The sequence below is a fragment of the Lissotriton vulgaris genome, chromosome 6, assembly GCF_964263255.1.
Source record: "Lissotriton vulgaris chromosome 6, aLisVul1.2, whole genome shotgun sequence".
In the NCBI taxonomy this organism is placed as follows: Eukaryota; Metazoa; Chordata; class Amphibia; order Caudata; family Salamandridae; genus Lissotriton; species Lissotriton vulgaris.
The window spans coordinates 468,865,004-468,885,402 of record NC_141694.1 but is presented as its reverse complement, the minus strand read 5'-3'; positions in this window follow the sequence as shown (position 1 = coordinate 468,885,402).

The window sequence follows — 20,399 nt, the reverse complement described above, 5'->3', positions numbered from 1 at the left end:
TAAGATCTCTGAGTCCATACACGTGGACGTAGGGGATTGGACGCTACTTGGGTGGTTTTGGGGCCTGATGTCGACTTGGGGTTGGAAAATTCTGATGATCATCGGGGCTGTTGTAGCATTCCTGTTCACGTGTTGCCTTTGCGTGCAGTGTGGTCCTGCCTTATGTGGCCTCTGCGCTACGACGTGTATAAGACAGCCGCCTGTTACCAAAGGTACTCTGATGGATAGAATTATGTTACAGCAGCATCTAGATGGTCTGATGAATATCGAATATGATTCCGACTAGTGCTTGCCTACATGAGGGCAAAAGGAGCGTCTGAGGTTCCGTGACGATCGTATGTGGTGTTTTCGTCTCGCACGTACATCATGCATATGCGGAAGAAGTCGCGCACAAGTTTCATAGCAACCGCGTTGGAAATGTCGTACCCATCGCACACCCTGTGCAGATCCTAAAAAGCAACCCTAAAATGACGGACACGTTTCGCGCAGTAAGGAGCAGGGTGAGGTTCCGTGACGATCGTATGTGGTGTTTTCCTCTCGCACGAATATGGTCGAGTCTGGTATCTATAAACCGCAAACGACGAGTTTAGTGGGTGTACGCATTTTCGCTGTGCTAGCCTGAACCGTTCGTTTGTTTCGTGGGTTTCCACATCCGAGCCCATGGGCTCCATCTTAGATGCAGCATCCATTTTGTCTCTTGCCCTCAAGTAGCCAACGAACCGACGCTGTCTGCTTCGCGACCCTGGGATTCCCAAACTCTTGCGGAAGACATCTTTCCTTTGAAAGTGTCTTTATGATGAGGGGGACGGCACTGTAAGGCAGATGGCCCCGCTCGAGGCTCATCTTGCCGTGCCGGTCTATTGTCTTAGTTGTGCATTCATTAAACACGTCCCCTTTGATGCCTGCAGCTCGTGTTTCCCGATACCACCCCTTTTACACCCTTTCCGATCTCCCCACTGTTTCTGTCTTCCTCTGCACCTGTTTCTGTCCCTTCCTTGATCTGTTTACTACTGATTGGAATGTACTAATGGTGGGAAGATGGGTTTTTACAGTTGGGAACTACCAAACGTTTCTGTACTTATGTTCCGGTCCTTGAATACATGAAAGCAACCCCTTATGGTCTTTACGATGGGAACCGAGTTGTAAACCTTTGTGTACTATGATATTCAATGCGTTCGAACTGTATAAAAGGAGCAATACACAGAGGCATGTCGAATCAGACTCCTCAAACCTACACATGTTGTACTTCCTGTGATTTCTGTGTTCCCTGCAGAAATAAACCTCGAATCTTTGACGCCGAAGGAAGTGTCCCGTGTCTCTGTCATTTGTACCCCGGAACAGGTTACCCACGAAGGTTTTAGGTGTTATCCCTGGCACCGCTGGGTCTTAAGAAAACCCAGTCCTTCAAGGGTGCGCTTTGGGTGCGTGACTCCAAGAAAATGAAAAAAAATATATAATAATGTAAATATATTATAAACAATATAATATAATAAAAATATATATTTTTATCTAAAATAACATTTTATAAAAAAATATGTTTGATGTAATTAAAAAAATGACGTATGTAAAAATAAAAAGATTTAAAAAATGTAGTTAAAAAATATTTGTTAAAAACAATAAATATATTTAAAAATTATCATTTAAAAAACCTTCGAAATTGTCTAAAAAAAATCATAGGTTTTGCATATGTTATAGTTAGGAATTAGCATTTAAAAAAACCTTACAAATTCACTGAAAAAAGCCATATGTTTTAGGGGTGTTATAGTTAGCTAGACATTTCACTCGTATAAAACCATTGATATTTCCCCGTTATAGTTAGGTGTACTAACTATAACTTGCGCGCCCGCAATCCACTGCTTACGATGTCATATATTACATCACTCATGACATGGTCAGTAACATCACTGATTACATCACTGATGACATCTCAAATGACATCACTGATGACATTACTGATGACATCATCCATGTGATATTTTGATGCATCTTCTCACACCCTAATATAACCTTTGATACACCCACTCTAAATTACAGACTGACATTCTCAAAACCATAGACACTCCAACACCAATAACTACGCACCCACTCACTGATTCTTACGTTTACACACACATCCACTCACTCACATGTACACTCACTCATACTTATAGTCACTCAGTACAGGACTATCATATACAATCATACACCTATATAGACACTCACACACCGCAACTCATCCATAGAGGTGCTCACACCAATGTCATTCAAGTAATTAATCACACTGCCATTTACTCACCTATACAGTTATACATATACCAGCTCAATTACTCATACAAATACAAGCACATTCTTACACCCTTATACAATCACTGATACAAGCAGACACTCATCCATACAGCCACTCTCATAATCACACACTCTCACTCATAGCCATTTATATACTCCAACACACATATATACTGCCTTTCACATTTGTAGTTACTCACACATGTATCACTGAGATATACATTCACTCACCAACACGCCTATACACACACTCACCCACCCATACAGTCCATCACAGATGCACTCTTGAAATCCTGTACCCAGTGAATCACCCACTCACACATCTATGCACAGAGTCACATATACCCTACCCACACAAACACTCAGGCACCCATGCAGATACTCAGATAACCAATCAATAACCTATATAGACACTCAAGTAGCTAGTCGCAAACCCATGCAGCCACTTCCACACCAACAAATAGACGGATACAGACATTCACACAGTTTAGTCACTAACCCATGCATTCAGTAAAATACTTTTAATTACTCACTTATAGAGTTAGTCACACACCTACTAAATCATCCATTCAGACACTTATACACCCACCTATTCTTCAATACGCCTTTTCTTATATATATTAAACATATTTAAACTTTACAGAAACACACAGTCACTGGATGATGTTATCAGTGATGTGATCAGTGATGTCATTTGAAAAGTAATCAGTGATATAATTTACCTTGTCATGTATGATGTAATATGTGACATCATCAGCACTTCATTGCAGGTATGCAAGCTATAGTTATCTGAACTAACTATAACTGGGGAATTTCTATGGTTTTGTATGAAAGAAATGTCCACCTAACTATAACGTCCCTGAAACCTATGTTTTTCTCAGTGAATATATACATTCACTGAAAAAAAACATATGGCAACCGGAAAGAGGAACAAGGATGACTGCAGAGGTAGCCCAGCGCCCGCAGCAGGGTGGTTTTCATGACTGCCAGCACGGGATCTGTGTCTCCCAAGCAAGAAATACCTTGCCCAGAAGAGACATCATCCAGTGACAGTGTTTTTCTTTAAAGTTTAAATATGTATTATAATAAGGTGTATTAAAGAATGAGTGGGTGCATATGTGTCTGAATGGAGGATTTAGTAGGTGCGTGACTGACTGTTTAAATGAGTGATTACATATGTCTTACTGAATGCATGGGTTAGTAACTAGGGGTGGGCGTAGTTTGCGAAGTAGCGCTATGTGTAGCTACGCGAAGTGCACTTCGCGAGCTACGTGTAGCACTACGCGAACTGCGAAGTAGCATGTTTGCAATGTGCAGGATGTTCCTTAAAATGATTGCACAGTGCGGACAAGCATGCGGCACTGTGCAATTATTGAAAACGGTATCTTGCACAGTACGAGCTGTACTTTTCTGCCGCTTGAGTAGATTTTTACTCGAACTGTAGCTTTCTCAACGCGGACTGGTAGTTTCTCATCGTGAGCGGTCGCGAGCATGTGTGGCCACTTGCAATGAGAAACCTGACCTCCCCGCATTGAGAATCTTGCCGGGAGGTTTATTTTCCATGCTCGCGATCGGCAACATGATGTTGCTGACAACCAACAAGGAAAAAGTCTTGCGAGGATGTCATTTTGCTTGCTCGCGGTCGCCTACTTGACATTGAGGACCGTGAGCAAGCAAAAAATGACCACTGCACTACGCTACACTACGCCACGCATTTTTCCACTGTGCTACGTGCTGTTCGTGTAGTGCGAAGTTGTGCAAACTTCGCAAACTAGGCAAGCATAGGGTAGTGCTTTGCCCAGAGTTATTAGTGACTAAACTGTGTGAATATCTGTATTAGCCTGTCTGTTGTTGTATAAGCTGCTGCATGGGTTGGTCACTAGCTACATGAGTGTCTATATGGGTTATCGATTAGTTGTCTGAGTATTTGTATGGGTGCCTGAGTGTGTGTATGGGTGGGTGGGATGTGTGTGACTGTGCATAGTGGTATATTCACTGTGTGTATGGGTTCGAGAGTGCATGTGGAAGCAGCTGTATGGGTCGGTGAGTGTGTATATGGGTGTGTTGGTGAGTGAATATCCAAGTAATTACATATGTAAAAGGCAGTGTATGTGAATGTTGAAGTATATAAATGACAATATGTGAGAGTCAGTGATTGTGAGAGTGGCTGTATGGATGAGTGTGTACTTGTATCAGTGATTGTATTCTTATACAATGTGCATTTGTTTCAGTTTGAATAAGTGATGTGGTGTGTGTATAGCTGCATAGGTCAGTAAATGGAAATGTGATTGATTATTTGCATGACTGACTAGGTGTGTGAGTAACTCTGGATGAGCGTTGGTGTATGAGTGTCTGTATAGGTGTATGAGTGCTTATGATAGTGTTGTATGGATGAGTGACTGCATATATGAGTGATTGTATGGGTGAATGAGTGGATGTGTGTTTAAACATAAGAATCAGTGAGTGCATATGTAGTAACTGATATTGGTGTGTCGATGGTTTCGAAAATGGTACTTTGTATTTTACAGTGGGTGTATCAAAGGTTATATTAGAGTATAAGAAGGTGGATCAGATTTTCATGTGGATGATGTCATCAGTGATGTAATTTGAGACGTCATCTGGGATCATGTCATTAATTATGTAATATGTGATGTCATCAGCAGTGCATTGCGGGTGCACGAGTTATAGTTAGCTGAACTAACTATAACATGGGAATTCCCATGGTTTTGTACGAGAGAAATGTTCAACTAAATATAACGTCCCTGAAACCTTTGGCTTTTTTCAGTGAATTTCAAAGTTTTTTTAGAAATGCTAATTTCGAATTATAATGCTCATTAAATTTATGTTTTTTCAGTAATTTTGATTTTTATTGGTGATATTTTGTAACTTTAATATCCAAAAATAGTTTTTGTAATTTGTTTGTTTGTTATGACAATATTATGTCTTCTGTTTTCCTAAATATTAATATATATATTTTTTCAAGTAGAGTTAGTTGCCAAAGCACTTTGCCCGACACTGGCCTCCTTCCACGTGGCGATGACTTGAGGTACACAGAGTTGATGGTAGCCGAGGCATTTTGGCTGACAAGGGCCTCCTACCACGTGGCGATGAATTGAGCAGCACTGGGTTATTGCCCCTAGAGCTGAGAGGGTGTGCAGCCTGCGATGATGTGTAGGCCTCAATACACCAGCTTGGCAATCAAGACACAATTTGAATTGTGAGCTTGGCTGGACTGCATATACACCAAAGGCAGTTGGCTGTAGGGACATGACTCATCGGCGCGGTGCAGCAGGATGTGCTGGGGGTCTGTGACGCGGAATCCAGCGATGGCTGAGGAGGTTGCTCCGGCATGTGTTGGGCTCTCTTGGAGACATGCCTGTGGTGGCAGTGAGCATTGAGGTCTGGTTGTGCAGGGTCAGGCGATCATCGCTGGGAGTTGGACTGGTCTAGGGACCAGGGCTGGGATGCTTGCAAAAAAATGTAGGAATCATGCAAATTGCTTGAGAAGTTTGTGACAACATTAGAGTAGAGGCCCTGGTGGTCCAGTTTTGCCTGCATATTGTTGGAATGCATGTGGTTTCTGTAGCGATGATTGTGTGCAGTGTTTGCAGGGGGGCACAATTAGTACATGTGTGCAGTCAATTGTCCCAACATGGGAAGGAAGCCTGCTATGGCGAGGTTACCTTGCTTGGTCTCCAGCTGTTCCTGTGCACTGTGGGTGAAGTGAACATGCAGGTGTATCCCTACCCATGCAGTACTCTAACAAACTTCTCATTCACTCCTTCAATCCCCCTGGTAGTACCCATGAGGTCCAGCAATCACCCTGTCACTCCCTGTGCACTCCTCCAGTCACTCAGCCACTACCATGTACTAATCAACACACTCTGTCAATACCCAAGCATTTATAAATTCACTGTGCACTCTCCTTGCAGTACTCAAGTCATCCTATCAGTACCTATGTACTCATGCAATGACCCAGTGACTAACACATGCACTGCTGCAATCCCTATGCACTACCCATGCAGTCCTCCAACCACTTACATAATTCTCATTCGCTCCTTCAATTCCTCAGGTTCTACCCATGCAGCCCAGCAATCACCCTGTCACTTACGGTGCACTCCTCCAGTCACCCAGCCACTACCATGTAGTAATTCAAACACTCCATCAATACCCATGCACTTATAAATTCACAAAACACTCTCCTTGCAGTACTCTAATCATTCACTCAGTACCCATGTCCTCATGCAATGACACAATGACTAACACATGCAGTGCTGCAATCCCTTATGCACTACCCATGCATTTCTCTAACCACTTACACACTTCTCATTTGCTCCTCATATTACCCAGGTTGTACCCATGCAGGCTAGCAATCACCCTGTAAATCCCTGTGCACTCCTCCAGTCACCCAGTCACTACCATGTGCTAATCCAAACACTCCACCAATACCCAAGCACTTATAAGTTCACCACGCACAAGTATTTATTTTTAACCAGTAGAGGTGGCTCCGTAAAACCGGTTTTTTTTAACAATTAAAAACAGGTTATTTTTTAACTTTTAAAACTGTTTTGTGTGTTTTTTATTTTAAAAGCAACAGACAAAAATGAAGATCAGGAAACGATCTCTCCAACAAAAAGAAAAGCACATTATAAATAGAAACATTTACATGTATGTGCTTTTAGAGCAGCAGAGATAATGTCCACACACTGCTCTCCAATAAAGAGTTTGGTGTCGCACTTAATGCAACTAACTGCTACATTTAAGAATTCCGGAAGAATGTGGGGCCTTGGAGCAAGTGGAAGCTGTGCTGATGTAGATGGAGCATTGCAATCTTGATCAGCAGCAGTATTTACCTCTCTTCTCCTCTCCTCTCTTGCCAGGTGTACCGGGTGTATAGTCTCCAGATGTTTTTTCATGCTGCTAGTACCGCACAAATATTTCTTTTCGGACCCTCTAGTTAGAACTCTCTTGCAAATAATGCAAGTAACTTTTCGAGCGTTCACCTTTTTTTCTCCCTGAGGAACGGTAAACAAAGCCCACACAATGCTTTCTTTTTTCTTCTTGCCCTGGTCCACCATCTGTTCTTCCTCCTCAATGGCGAAAGGATCAACTTCATCAAGACTGGAAGCCATAGTTGTTTTGTGAAAAAAATAAACACACAGAAAATGTAAAGTTTTGAAGACAAGCAGGAAACAGGTCTTGTCTCTGAGAAAGACAATAAATAAGGGGAATATCAAGAGGATGGATCCACCCTCTTCCACAATGAAATTGATTTAAAGCAATCAACTTTTTTTTTTCTTGTGCTGACATGTAGTCGCGTAGGGTGTGCATACCCATCGCACACCCATCGCGCACCCGCAAAATATTGTATACATGATTAAACACTAAAAAAATAAATTTCTATATACTTTTAATAAGTGTATTTGCACAACTGTTCACTCTTATATCACATTCTAAATTTCTATAGTCATTCTTTCAAGTTTAAAAATCTGCTAAAGTCGCGACCCCCGCGCAACTTTTCAAAATGGCTTTGAGAATGCGTGCACCCATCATGTAGGGAGCGTGTAGGGTGTGTGACTTCTGTACGATAATAAAAAAGAATTAATACATTTTTCCTAACTAGAAATTATTCTAAAGCTATTTTTGAAGATATATATGTACATATGTATTCAGTAAAAAAAACATAGGATTGAGGCACATTATTCTTAGAAATTTTCATTTAACAAACCTTTGAAATTCACTTAAAAAACCATAGGTGTCAGGTACGTTATAGTTAGAAATTAGCATTTAAAAAACCTTTGAAATTCACTGAAAAAAACACAAGTTTCAGGGACTTTATAGTAAGTTGGACATTTCACTCGTACAAAACCAGAGAAATTTGGCTGTTTTAGTTAGTTGGGCTAACTATAACTTGTGTCCCCACAATGCACTGCTGATGAGGTTACATATTACATCATTCATGACATGGTCAGTAACATTACTCATGACATCACTGATGACATCTCAAATTACATCACTGATGACATCATCCATGTGATCATCTGATGCACCTCCTCACACCTAATTTACCATTTGAAAGCCCCTTCTAAAATACAGACTACTGTTCTCGAAACAGTAGACACACCAATAGCAGTAAGTACATGGGCCACTCATTGATTCATAGGTCTACACACACATCCACTCATTTAACCAGTGACTCATACATGCCGTCACTCATCAATATAGCCATGCATTCTCCAATACACATTGGCATATATATAATACATATTTAAACTTTAAAGAAACTCACAGTCACTGGATGATGTAATCAGTGATGTCATCAGTGATGACATTTGAGATGTCATCAGTGATGTCACTGATCATGTCATAAGTGATGTAATATGTAACATCATCAGTAGTGCGTTGCTTGGGCACGAGTTATAGTTAGCCCAACTAACTATAACGGCAGAATTTCTATGGTTTTGTGCCAGTGAAATATCCAACTAACTATACCATCCAGTGAATTTAAAAGGATTTTGAAATTTTTAAATGCTAATTTCTAACTATACTGTACCTGAAACCTATGTTTTTTCAGTGAATATGTATATATATATATATATATATATATATATATATATATATATATATATATATATATATATATATATATATATATATATATATATATATATATATATATATATATATATATATATATATATATTCACTGAAAAAACCATAGGTTATAGACCATATATAGTTAGGAATTCGCATTTAAAAAACCTTATTTTACTCACACAAAACCATTGAAATTCCATATATAGTTAGTTGCACTAACTATATATCGCGCACCCGCAATCCACTGCTGATGATGTCACATATTACATCATTCATGACATGGTCAGTGACATCACTGATGACATCACTGATGAAATCTCAAATGACATCACTGATGACATCTCAAATGACATCACTGATGACATCTCATTTGACATTACTGATCACATCACTAATGATATCATTCATGTGATAATACGATGAACCTCTTCAGACTCTAATATAACCTTAGATACAATCAGTGTAAACAGACACTCACAGACTGTCACTCATCCATGGAGTTACTCACACACCTAGCCAGTCATGCAAAGAATCAATCACACCTCCATTTCCTCAACTATACAGTTATACAAACTTTACTTATTCAAACATATACTAACATATATTTACTCTCTTATACAATCCCTGATACAAGTTCACAATGATCCATACAGCCACTCACACATTCACTGGCTCTTATGCACAGTTATTTATATATGTCAACTCTCACATGTACTGTGTTTTACATATGTACTTACTTTGACATGTAGCACTGAGATATCCATTCACTCACCAATACACTCATGCACACAGTCAACCGCCCATACAGCTGTTTCCACATGCACTTTTGAAACCATACATCTAGTGAATCAACTGCTCACACATCTATGCACAGAGTCATACACCTGCCAGCCACCCACACACACACTCAGTCTCCCATACAAATACTTGGGCAACCAATCAATAACCCATATAGTTACTCATATAGCTACTTATCAACACATGCAACAGTTTACAGAACAACAGACATAATGATGCACAAATTAAGACAGTTTAGTCACTAACCCATGCACTCAGTGAGACACATTTAATCACTCACTCATACAGTCAGTCATGCACCTACTAAATCCTTCATCCAGACACTTATACATCCACTCATTCTTCAATATGTAAGACATATTTTAACTTTACAGAAACATACAGTCACTGGATGTTGTCATCAGTGATGTCATCAGTGATGTCATTTGAGATGTCATCAGTGATGTCACTGACCATGTCATGAATGATGTAATATGTGACATCATCAGCAGTGGATTGCGGGTGCGCGATATATAGTTAGTGCAACTAACTATATATGGAATTTCAATGGTTTCGTGTGAGTAAAATAAGGTTTTGTAAATGCGAATTCCTAACTATATATGGTCTATAACCTATGGTTTTTTCAGTGAATTTTCAAGGTTTTGTAAATGCTAATTCCTAACTATATATGGTCTATAACCTATGGTTTTTTCAGTGAATTTTCAAGGTTTTGTAAATGCTAATTCCTAACTATATATGGTCTATAACCTATGGTCTTTTCAGTGAATATATATATATACATACATATATAAACATATATCATCTGTATATCTATATAAATACAAACATAAATGCATGCATGCATATACTTATATGCATACAGATGCATGTTATTTACATGGAAGTTGAAAAAACACTAATAAAAGCAAAGCTAAAAAGCCACCTCATTACAAACAGAATGGCTTTAACTTAAACGAGGGCGAGATCTATTGCATTTTCAATGCTTGTTTACTTTGGTTCCATCAAGAAGGCATTCAGATGTGTCACACATTTGCCATAAATTCTGATTGTTAGCACTCTAGTTGCACATTAGATCACTGTAGTAAAGCTACTGCTCACCAGGGACGTCTGCTGCTGGTATTCAAAGTGCATGTTTCAGTCTGCATGTCAGAATTTTTTTAATGAAATAGAAGAGGATTTGAGAAGTCACTCAAAATGATCCCTAATTTTTCTTTCTGAAGCACTAATCATACTTTCTATGGCAAAATTAACCCCCTCATGTTGTTCCTTTTTAAATTGAGTGTTTTCAAACTTACCACTTCATTCCAATCAAGATGGCTTCTGGTGTGCCATACTTTTGTCATAAGTAAGACTGTTAGCGCTCTAGTTGTTCTTTAGAACACTCTGGGACATTCTGTCATTGGGCTATACTTGGGGTACATCTGGGTGATATTTGGGCTACATTTAGGCTCTTTTGTCTCTGGTGGCCATCTTGGAAGACTGTATGTTAGATTTTTTTAATGAAATTGAAGAGGGTTTGAGAAGTCACTCAAAATGTGCCCTAATTTTTCTTTCTGCAGCACTAATCATAATTCATATGGCAAAATATACCCCCTCATTTTGTTCCTTTTTAAATTAAATATTTTAAGAGTTACCACTTTATTCCAATCAAGATGGCTTCAGGTGTGCCATACCTTTGTAATAAGTAGGACTGTTAGCGCTCTAGTTGTTCTTTAGAACACTCTGGGACATTCTGTCATTGGGCTATACTTGGGCTACATCTGGGTGATATCTGGGCTACATTTGGGCTCTTTTGTCTCTGGTGGCCATTTTGGGAGACTGCATGTCAGAATTTTTTAATGAAATAGAAGAGGATTTGAAAAGTCACTCAAAATGTGCCCTAATTTTTCTTTCTGCAGCACTAATAATACCTTCTATTGCATAATATACCCCCTCATTTTGTTCCTTTTTAAATTAAATGTTTTAAGACTTACCACTTTATTCCCATCACGATGGCTCCACGTGTGCTATACCTTTGTAATACGTAGGACTGTTAGCGCTCTAGTTGTTCTTTAGAACACTTTAGGAGGCTGCAGTAGAGCACAAAGGAATCAACTGACAGTCTCTGTCCTTGTTGGATGTACATGTTTTACTGAGAATGTCAGACTTCATTTTCACATGACTGAGAAAGATAATGTGAATTTACAGAAAATATGCTTTCAGTTTAGCTTATAGATCCCTTTCCAAACCACTGTGGGAAAATCATGAGATATTAGTTTTCTTTCAAACAATATTCATGATATCACAGCAGAAGGTTTTTTCACATGGTAAAATCACCTTAGAACCCACCACAATTCCTAAAACGAGTATGGTACCATCAACAAATGATTTATAATGTAACTAAAGTCCTAAAACCCTCTATTAACTACAATGCTTTTTAATGAGGTTCTATCATGTATATTGGTCCCAAGATGGCTGCCAACACTTCTTGGATGAAGTGCTGACAGCCAATCAGATCAGATGTGTGGTTAGGCTCCGCCCAGATATATATATCTTTTTTTTACCTAAATTACTCAAAATCCACTGGAGCACATATATTGAGACCTAGCAAAGGCACATCGGGCTAACAGTCCCTACAATTTTGCCAAGTTTCGTGCAAATCCATTCAGCCGTTCGAGCTAAAAGTGAGGCCAACCGCCCTATGGAAATTAACATGGGAAAAACGCGTTTTGGGACCCCCCTTTTTTCTCGGCCCCCCTAATGAAACCCCCCCAAATTTTCAGGGGCTGCTCAGAAACAAAATGTTCCATTTTCCTGAAAATTTCAGCCAATTCCGTCCACAAACGCCAAAGTTATTAGACATAGAATTTTCAAAAATCCCATAGAGAAAAAATCCTAACTATATATACCTACTGGCGACCGCCAGTAGGTAATATATCTATATATATATATAGATATATATATTACCTACTGGCGGGGACCATGTATATTGGGACCAATATACATGATAGCACCTCATTAAAAAGCATTGTAGTTAATAGAGGGTTTTAGGACTTTAGTTACATTATAAATCATTTGTTGATGGTACCATACTCGTTTTAGGAATTGTGGTGGGTTCTAAGATAATTTTACCATGTGAAAAAACCTTCTGCTGTGATATCATGAATATTGTTTGAAAGAAAACTAATATCTCATGATTTTCCCACAGTGGTTTGGAAGGGGATCTATAAGCTAAACTGAAAGCATATTTTCTGTAAATTCACATTATCTTTCTCAGTCATGTGAAAATGAAGTCTGACATTCTCAGTAAAACATGTACATCCAACAAGGACAGAGACTGTCAGTTGATTCCTTTGTGTTCTACTGCAGCCTCCTAGAGTGTTCTAAAGAACAACTACAGCGCTAACAGTCCTACTTATTACAAAGGTATGGCACACCTGAAGCCATCTTGATTGGAATAAAGTGGTAACTCTTAAAACATTTAATTTAAAAAGAAACAACATGAGAGGGTATATTTTGCCATAGAAAGTATGATTAGTGCTGCCAAATGAAAAATTAGGGCACATTTTGAGTGACTTCTCAAATCCTTTTCTATTTCATTAAAACATTCTGACATGCAGTCTCCCAAAATGGCCACCAGAGACAAAAGAGCCCAAATGTAGCCCAAATGTCACCCAGATGTAGCCCAAGTATAGCCCAATGACAGAATGTCCCAGAGTGTTCTAAAGAACAACTAGAGCGCTAACAGTCCTACTTATTACAAAGGTATGGCACACCTGAAGCCATCTTGATTGGAATAAAGTGGTAACTCTTAAAACATTTAATTTAAAAAGAAACAACATGAGGGGGTATATTTTGCCATAGAAAGTATGATTAGTGCTGCAGAATGAAAAATTAGGGCACATTTTGAGTGACTTCTCAAATCCTTTTCTATTTCATTAAAACATTCTGACATGCAGTCTCCCAAAATGGCCACCAGAGACAAAAGAGCCCAAATGTAGACCAAATATCACCCAGATGTAGCCCAAGTAGAGCCCAATGACAGAATGTCCCAGAGTGTTCTAAAGAACAACTAGAGCGCTAACAGTCCTACTTATTACAAAGGTATAGCACACCTGGAGCCATCTTGATGGGAATAAAGTGGTAACTCTTAAAAGATTTAATTTAAAAAGGAACAAAATGAGGGGGTATATTATGCAATAGAAGGTATTATTAGTGCTGCAGAAAGAAAAATTAGGGCACATTTTGAGTGACTTTTGAAATCCTCTTCTATTTCATTAAAAAATTCTGACATGCAGTCTCCCAAAATGGCCACCAGAGACAAAAGAGCCCAAATGTAGCCCAAATATCACCCAGATGTAGCCCAAGTATAGCCCAATGACAGAATGTCCCAGAGTGTTCTAAAGCACAACTAGAGCGCTAAAAGTCCTACTTATTACAAAGGTATGGCACACCTGAAGCCATCTTGATTGGAATAAAGTGGTAACTCTTAAAACATTTAATTTAAAAAGGAACAAAATGAGGGGGTATATTTTGCCATATGAATTATGATTAGTGCTGCAGAAAGAAAAATGAGGGCACATTTTGAGTGACTTCTCAAACCCTCTTCAATTTCATTAAAACATTCTGACATACAGTCTCCCAAGATGGCCACCAGAGACAAAAGAGCCTAAATGTAGCCCAAATATCACCCAGATGTACCCCAAGTATAGCCCAATGACAGAATGTCCTGGAGTGTTCTAAAGAACAACTAGAGCGTTAACAGTCTTACTTATGACAAAAGTATGGCACACCAGAAGCCATCTTGATTGGAATGAAGTGGTAAGTCTGAAAACACTCAATTTAAAAAGGAACAACATGAGGGGGTTAATTTTGCCATAGGAAGTATGATTAGTGCTTCAGAAAGAAAAATTAGGGATCATTTTGAGTGACTTCTCAAATCCTCTTCTATTTCATTAAAAAAATTCTGACATGCAGACTGAAACATGCACTTTGAATACCAGCAGCAGACGTCCCTGGTGAGCAGTAGCTTTAACACAGTGATCTAATGTGCAACTAGAGTGCTAACATTCAGAATTTATACCGAATGTGTGACACATCTGAATGCCTTCTTGATGGAACCAAAGTAAATAAGCATTGAAAATGCAATAGATCTCGCCCTTGTTTAAGTTAAAGCCATTCTGTTTGTAATGAGGTGGCTTTTTAGCTTTGCTTTTATTAGTGTTTTTTCAACTTTCATGTAAATAATATGCATCTGTATGCATATAAGTATATGTATGCATGCATTTATGTTTGTATTTATATAGATATACAGATGATATATGTTTATATATGTATGTATATATATATATATTCACTGAAAAAACCATAGGTTATAGACCATATATAGTTAGGAATTAGCATTTACAAAACCTTGAAAATTCACTGAAAAAACCATATGTTATAGACCATATATAGTTAGGAATTAGCATTTACAAAACCTTGAAAATTCACTGAAAAAACCATAGGTTATAGACCATATATAGTTAGGAATTCGCATTTACAAAACCTTATTTTACTCACACAAAACCATTGAAATTCCATATATAGTTAGTTGCACTAACTATATATCGCGCACCCGCAATCCACTGCTGATGATGTCACATATTACATCATTCATGACATGGTCAGTGACATCACTGATGACATCATTGATGACATCTCAAATGACATCACTGATGACATCACTGATGACAACATCCAGTGACTGTATGTTTCTGTAAAGTTAAAATATGTCTTACATATTGAAGAATGAGTGGATGTATAAGTGTCTGGATGAAGTATTTAGTAGGTGCATGACTGACTGTATGAGTGAGTGATTAAATGTGTCTCACTGAGTGCATGGGTTAGTGACTAAACTGTCTTAATTTGTGCATCATTATGTCTGTTGTTCTGTAAACTGTTGCATGTGTTGATAAGTAGCTATATGAATAACTATATGGGTTATTGATTGGTTGCCCAAGTATTTGTATGGGAGACTGAGTGTGTGTGTGGGTGGCTGGGAGGTGTATGGCTCTGTGCATAGATGTGTGAGCAGTTGATTCACTAGATGTATGGTTTCAAAAGTGCATGTGGAAACAGCTGTATGGGCGGTTGACTGTGTGCATGAGTGTATTGGTGAGTGAATGGATATCTCAGTGCTACATGTCAAAGTAAGTACATATGTAAAACACAGTACATGTGAGAGTTGACATATATAAATAACTGTGCATAAGAGCCAGTGAATGTGTGAGTGCCTGTATGGATCATTGTGAACTTGTATCAGGGATTGTATAAGAGAGTAAATATGTGTTAGTATATGTTTGAATAAGTAAAGTTTGTATAACTGTATAGTTGAGGAAATGGAGATGTGATTGATTCTTTGCATGACTGACTAGGTGTGTGAGTAACTCCATGGATGAGTGACAGTCTGTGAGTGTCTGTTTACACTGATTGTATCTAAGGTTATATTAGAGTCTGAAGAAGTTCATCGTATTATCACATGAATGATATCATCAGTGATGTGATCAGTAATGTCAAATGAGATGTCATCAGTGATGTCATCAGTGATGTCATTTGAGATGTCATCAGTGATGTCATCAGTGATGTCACTGACCATGTCATGAATGATGTAATATGTGACATCATCAGCAGTGGATTGCGGGTGCGCGATATATAGTTAGTGCAACTAACTATATATGGAATTTCAATGGTTTTGTGTGAGTAAAATAAGGTTTTGTAAATGCGAATTCCTAACTATATATGGTCTATAACCTATATATATATATATATATATATATATATATATATATATATATATATATATATATATATATATATATATATATATATATATATATATATATATATATATACACATATATATATCACCTATTGGCGGTCGCAAGTAGAAAGTTATAATTAGGACCTATGTTCCATATTAAATCTGTAACATTCTATTTGCAATAACTTTGGCTCCGGTTGATGAATCTTCGCTAAATTTTCAAAACTCGTGGGGCGCTCCGGTCCGCTCCTATCCTGAAAGTTTGGGGGTGATTCGTCAAGCAGAGGCCGAGAAAAAAGGGTGTTTTCCCCATGCAATTTCCCATAGGAACCTTTAGTCGGAGCTACAGCCCGAACTGCTAAACGGAATTACACCAAATTTGGCAAAGAGGTAGTCTTTGGCCCACGCCTTTTTGCTTAAGGGTGTAAATTTGTTCAATAGTTTTTTAGATATTAAAGGAACAAAATATATATATCTGGGTAGAGCCTAACGACACATCTCATCGTGAGATCTGATTGGCTGTCAGCACTTCATCCAAGAAGTGTTGGCAGCCATTTTGGGACCAATATACATGACAACACCTCATTAAAAAGCATCGCAGTTAATAGAAGGTTTTAAGACTTTAGTTACATTATAAATCATTTGTTGATGTACCATACTCATTTTAGGAAATGTGGTGTCTTCTAAGACAATTTTACCATGTGAAAAATCCTTCTGCTGGGATATCATGAATCATATTTGAGAGAAAATTATTTTCCCATTTTTTTCCCACAGCGGTTGGAATGGTGATCTATAAGCTAAACTGAGAGCATATTTTTTATAAATTCACATTATCTTTCTTAGTTTTCTGAGAATGAAGTCTGACATTCTCAGTAAAACAAGAGACAGAGACTGCCGGTTGATTCTTTTGTGTTCTAAAGAACAGCCTTACTTATGACAAAAGTATGGCACACCTGAAGCCATTTTGAACAAAATGTGGGGGGTCATTTTGCCATAGAAAGTATGATTAGTGCTGCAGACAGAAAAATTATCCTCTTCTATGTCATTAAAATAAATTCTGATGTGCAGACTGTGCAGACTGAAACATTAACTTTCAATACCAGCAGCATACTTCCCTGGTGAGCAGTAGCTTTACTACAGTGATCTAATTAGCAACTAGAGTACTAATATTCAGAATTTAAAGCAAATGTGTGACACTTCTGAATGCCGTTGTGATGGAACCAAAGGAAAAAAAAATTAAAGTATTTCCTACTGAGGAGACTGTAGTAAATGAGGAATTTAGGAAACTTCATAACAAATAAGTCTCACAAGATGGCCACCAGAGACAAAAGAGCCCAAATGTAGCACAAATATCACCCAGATGGAGCCCAAGTATAGCCCAATGACAGAATGTCCCAGAGTGTTCTAAAGAGCAACTAGAGCACTAACAGTCTTACTTATGACAAAAGGATCGAGCACTCGAAGCCATCTTGATTGGAATAAAGTGGTAACACTTAAACCCTTTATCTTGCAAAGGAAAAAAAATGAGGGGCTTCATTTTGTCATAGAAATTATGATTAGTACTGCAGAAGGAAAAATTAGGGCACATTTTGACTTCTCAAATCCTCTTCTATTTCATTAAAAAATTCTAACATGCAGACTGAAACATGCACTTTGAATACCAGCAGCAGACTGATCTGTTGAGCCGTAGCTTTACTACAGTGATCTAATGAGCAACTAGAGTGCTAACATTCAGAATGTATAGCAAATGTGTGGCACATCTAAATGCCTTCGTATTGGAACCAAAGTAAAAAAACTAAAAGTAGTTCTTACTGAGGAGACTGTAGTAAATGAGAAAATTAGGAAACTTCATAACAAATAAGTCTCCCAAGATGGCCACCAGATACAAAAGAGCCAAAAGGTAGCACAAATATCACACAGACGTAGCCCAAGTATAGCCCAATGACAGAATGTCCCAGAGTGTTCTAAAGAACAACTAGAGCGCTAACAGTCTTACTTATGACAAAAGTATAGAATACCTGAAGCCATCTTGATTGGAATAAAGTGGTAACACTTAAAACATTTAATTTGCAAAGGAACAAAATGAGGGGCTACATTTTGCCATAGAAATGATGATTAGTGCTGCAGAAAGAAAAATTAGGGCCCATTTTGACTTCTCAAATCCTCTTCTATTTTATTAAACAATTCTGACATGCAGTCTGAAACATGCCCTTTGAATACCAGCAGCATACTTCCCTGGTGAGCAGTAGCTTTACTACAGTGATCTAATGAGCAACTAGAGTGCTAACATTCAGAATTTATGCCAAATGTGTGACACATCTGAATGCTTTCTTGATGGAACCAAAGTAAAAAAAACTGAAGGTATTTCCTACTGAGGAGACTGTAGTCAATGAGGAAATTAGGAAACTTCATAACAAAAAAGTCTCCCAGACGTGGGTCCCATGCTCTCCATGCCACTGGAGTCAAGTGTTGCATACCGTAATACGCATGTGTTGTGAATGCACAGGAGTCGCGGACTGGTCGCATACCAATCGTGCACATCACGTAATATTAAATGTATATGATGTAACTGAAAAACACGCAGCCGTCGCACACGTACGCGGATCCTTCATGACTTTTCTAAAATGGCGGCTAGAATCTGCGCACCCACCGTGATGTGTACGCTTTGGGTGTGCGACTCAGAAAAAATGTGGAAAACATGTTTTTAATTAGAAAATAATATAAATATATTACAACAAAAAAATAAAACAAGAAAATTAAACAATATTTCAGTTAGATTTCCCCCCAATTTTTTTTTGCAAAGTTCAGAAAAATATATAATGTTGCTTAATGAATAACATATTTAAAAATAAACAGTTAAAAAACTGTAGAAAATCAGTACAGAAAATAGGTATAACTAATACTACACTTAAAAATTAGCATTTAAAAAACCTTTGAAATTCACTGAAAAAAACATAGGTTTCAGAGATGTTATAGTTTCTACTTAGAAATCAGCATTTAAAAAACCTTAGAAATTCACAGAAAAAAACATAGATTTTTCTTAGCTAGCTGGACATTTCACCAGTACAAAACCATAGAAATTCCTCCAATATAGTTAGTTCTACTAACTATAACTCACATGCCTGCAATGCTCTGCTGATGATGTCACATATTACCACAATATTCTTTCTGTCGATATTTCTGTAAAAGACACTCAATTTAGGGATGGAATGCAGAACTAATCAAAACATTTACCTCCATTAAAGAGATCTGGGTTAAATGCATAATTATTTTGCTCACCATTCCACCCTAGTTTAGACCTGACCATATGCAAATCAATCTTGACCCTGTGCCTCATAGATTAGTCCAGCCAGAACTTCCAAGCCAGGTCCTTTCTGTACCGGAAACTAGCATCCCAGGACCGGTTTCAGGGTTTCACCCCTCATCAGTCAGGATAGCTTGAATCCAGTGGCACGGCGAGCAGTGTCACAATATTTCCAAATCGATAATTGTGTACGTCGACATTTCCAACTCGATATTCTGCTTGAAGACCAAATGAGGTTTTACTTTCTCTGACTTGGCTGTGCAGTGCCTATACTGGAGAGTCAGTTCAAGGGTGAAGTGACAGTGTATGTCTCCGCTCATACCCAGGTTTCACATTTGATGCCGTTTAAGCACAACAATCTTTCTCTCATCTGGTATCAAACAGGTATAAGCAATTAGTAAATCTTGCATGCCCCCTCAAATAGTGTATTAAGGAATGCATCACTACTGCTTAATGACCTAAGCAAGAATACACCTTACCATAGAATAACGGTGAGGAGGGAAGGATGTCTGGAGCCTCAAAAGATTTTGCACAGGAAGGGACCCCTTCATCCACCAAAATGCTCCGGACCGAGAAGATGCTCTTGTCAGAATTGCCCATAGGCAGCTACACGTGTGTCCTCACTTATACAGAGGAGAACTGTATTAAGTCTTT